At 48.0% G+C, this 3,933-nt stretch overlaps 1 pseudogene; it reads right to left on the bottom strand.

The window, feature by feature from the left end:
- Positions 1-983: 983 nt before the first annotated feature.
- Positions 984-2,121, bottom strand: LOC144783966 (uncharacterized; annotated as a pseudogene).
- Positions 2,122-3,933: the final 1,812 nt, after the last annotated feature.

Genomic DNA, 3,933 nt, shown 5'->3' with positions numbered 1-3,933 from the left:
AATTAAATTAAATTAATTAGCAATTACATTTTATATAAATAAAAAATATTATTTAATTAACAATTAATTAAATATTACTACCAAATAATAAATTTACATATTTAATTAATTATAATTAAATTACTTCCCACCCTATTCCCCTAAAAACCCACTACCCGCTCCTAGAAATTATTATACTATTTGAATTAATTTTTATATTTATTAATTTTTTATAAATTTATTTTCAATATAAATAAATAAAAAAATAACATATATTTAATCATGACTGTCGATAACACAACTTTCGATATTCTTAAAACCGATATTTTGACTTTCGATATTTTTAAACTACTAGAAATAACGATATTTTTTACTTTCGATATTACTTACTCGATATTTTTTCAATCGATATTTTTTAACATACATGAAAATCGATAAAAAATACATCGATATTACTTACCTCGACATTAATGCCATCTCGATATTCTGGAGTCGATATTATGTCCAGTCGAAAATAAAAACTCGATATTTAGACTGCACACCGCGCAGCTTGAGTGACAGTCCACGACCACGTGACGCACTCAGCTGCAACAGCAGACAGCCAGCCAAGGTATATAGCGCGCAAGTGATGTTTAGGGCAGAAACTTGCCTTCGCATGCGCATCAGTGTTCCCCCATAAGGGGGTGCTTGTTTAAGCTGGCCGCAGCCCCCGGCTTCACAAAGGCGACACAGGGCGAGCATTCATGAGCCCCCCTAGGCGCCAGGATTGGCCGGTCACCGCAGGGCAATCCATTATTGGATGCCGTGCGTGACGTCAGATCCAGCCTCTCTAGTCTCTCGTCTCTACCCGCCATTAACGAATGCGAGTATTCCTGGCTGAAGGAATTGGGACTGGCCGAGGGCGGAAAACCATGGGGTGTATAACGGAGCTTGGGGAGGGAGAGGAGAGGTAAGTGGATTCTCTATATTTACTAGATAAGCATGCTGTGCTGCTACTCGCCAGCTTAACTCATCCTCAGTACGTCCAGTGCTCCGTGGGCCGCCTCCGGTGCTCTCTCTGGCTGCCGGCTCTGATTTGCGGACTCTGCCGGCGGTGCTCGCCCTAGTAGCTGGGATTCCTGTGGGCTGGCAGGTGGTGCCGCCACGCCCTGCGCTCGATTATCTGGCCTCGCTCCACCTGTTGAACTAACATCCAGCCCTGCTGTCCGCGCCCCGGGCCCCGTCACCGCTGCCAGGTTGCGTGCTGCAGGTTGTTGCCCCGGAGACGAGGCCTGTGCACTCAAGGGAAAGGCCGCTGGAGACACGGGGCAACGGCTGGACTCGCCTCTGTGTGCAAGGCGGCTTCAGCCTTGGCACTCCCGGCCATGTCGTCCTCCGGGACGCCAGGGCACATGTGGCTGGTATCTGAAGACACCTCACGCTGGGTGTCTTCATAGCAGCTAATGAGTGGATTTCTGAGTTGGGCGATGTCACTTGAATCGATGTTTGCATCTGAGTGCCCCCTTTCGGTGTTGTCATGGGAAGGGATGCTTGGGGCCACACAGGTCCGTTTTGCTGTGTGTCGTCATGGTGCCCAGTGCTTGGACTCGGAAGTTCTTGTTGTATGTCGTCGTAGCAGCCAGTGCTTGCATGTGGGTGAACTTCTGTGTGTGTGTCGTCAAGGGACGCTGTGCTTGATTCTTGGGGTGTCTCTTGTGTGTTGTCGTAGCAGCCAAAGCTTGCATCCGGGTGCCCCTCTCATTTGGTGCCATCCTGATGCTCGTGTGTAGCACGTGGGGATCCCTCTCCATGGGTATAATCTTGGGATGTGTTGTTAGGGTTTTGGTTCCCCTCCCCAGCATCACAGGAGTTGTCAGGGTCTCCAGCATGTTCTCCATGGCATAGGGCCCCCTCTGATCCACAGATGGCCCCAGGTAGGGTCTCTTCCTGGCCTCCAAGGCATAGAGTCTTGGACAAGGCACCACTGGGCTCACTTTCTGCCCCTATCTGTTCAGGGGGCATACTCTCAACAAAGGTTTCCTTCTTGGGGCAGTGGCTGGCATTGCCTGCTGAGGGCATCTCGCCAGAACATATTTCTTGTGTTAGGTGCGTGTCCATGCTAGCAGCGTCAGAGTGAGACGTCTGCGCAGTCAGCGAGGCCATTGGAGAGTCAACGGGGTGACAGGTGGCTCAGACAGGCAGGCCCTAGGGGCCACAGGCACTTGGAAGGTACTGGCAGGTGACAGTTGTCTAAGGCAGGAAGAAGGGGGCACCTGGCGCAACAAATGGGTGACAGGCGAGCAACAGGTAACTCAGGCAGGTGGCAGAGGTAGTTGGGAAGTGACTCCGATGGATAACAGGTAAGCCACTGTAGTTGTGTTCTGTGCATGGAGGGAACGTTTGATTACATCTCCACGTGTCTGACGTTAACAAGTTGTAGTATAGTTTTCTCTCGTTGTGTTGCTTTATGCTGAGGACGAAACTGCAAATATAAATCTGGGACTAAATGAACTTCGCATGTGTTAAGTGGGATAACCTGAAATTTCATACACCCAGGCATTCTTTAACGACTGGCCATTGGCCACCAGTTCCCCCTCCTTCTTACTTATGGTCCTGTGTTGTGCCTGCTCATGTGAAGGACAATTTTTACTTCTATGATCAATGTCCGGATCGAGATGTGTATCCAGTGTTGTCTAGTATGTTTTGCGGAGCTATCGAAAATATCTGGTGGGCTTTGTGCAGGCACTGATCCTGTGCCATGTGAGGGCATATGAGGGTTTGATTGAATTGACATCTGGGCACCTGCTTCCAATTGTTGCTTCTATTTCTTAGGCGAAGATTACACCACTCCGATGTAGCAACTGTTTGTTTTGGGGCAAAATTAGGACAAGCCAGAGTTGCTCCTTAGACACGCCTTTACATTTTTATCCTAAATCGGAGGCAATATTCCTAATACAGTAGCTATGTTTCCACGATCAGAAAATGCAGTTTTGCCCGATTCAGGACTTTTCTCAGGAATATGTGGAATAAGACGTTGGCGATCATATTTATCATTAGTTGTCTGTATTGATGTGCAGAGGAGTTTATACCAGTGTTGAGGTGATGTTAATCTCTGCCTTATTTCCATGCTCCACGACATTTTAAGTAGATGGGTTTATCATATGGACTTTAAAATAAGACTTTTTTGCTCGGTTAAAACTGAACTCTCTGCACTGTAGGGTTTGCAGGCCCAGGTGCTCCTGTGCTAAAACATACTTCAGCATTTGCTTTTTTACCCTTGATACAGCATAGCAAGGTGTGTGAAGGAGTTAAATACTCTGAGTGGGGATGTAGTACTTTTTACAACCCTCCTGATTTGCTGCACAGAGGCCCCTGTCCCATCCTGACCCCTTTGTAATTGTGATCTTAAAAGCTTTGTCGTTCAAGCTATTTTAGTATAACTGAGTAAGTGGCATGATATTTGGGAAGGTGATTTATCACAAGAGCTTCTTGTGTTGCACTGCTGCAATATATATGCGGAATGACACCCCGTCTGGTGCTGGCACGTGGCGGCTGGAGGGCCACACTACACCCCGACTGCCACTGTCACATGTACTGCAGCGGCTGAAGGGCCACACTACACCCTGACACCCCCTCAGATGCTGGCACGGGTACTGCAGCGGCTGACGGGCCACACTACACTTCGTCAGCCCTTTAATGCAGCAAGCTGTACTGCAGCGGTTGTAAAGGTCATCCCACTATCCATGGCGGCCTCCTGCAGGAATGGCATGTGTACTGACACCTGCATTAATATGGCTGCAATGACCGGACCCTTCTCTACCCCCCTCCCCCCTTATCGGGGCAGCACTTGCTCTGCATTCAGTTTTTTTTTGTTGTTGTTTTTTTCAGATTAGGGGCTGGTATTTGGATGTGACTAAGGCATGCCTCCTTGCTGAGTTTAGTCATAGCTGGGAAGTGGTCCAAAGTCACACACAA

Source organism: Lissotriton helveticus, chromosome 10, assembly GCF_964261635.1.
Source record: "Lissotriton helveticus chromosome 10, aLisHel1.1, whole genome shotgun sequence".
Classification (NCBI taxonomy): domain Eukaryota; kingdom Metazoa; phylum Chordata; class Amphibia; order Caudata; family Salamandridae; genus Lissotriton; species Lissotriton helveticus.
This window is presented reverse-complemented; position numbering and strand designations above follow the sequence as displayed.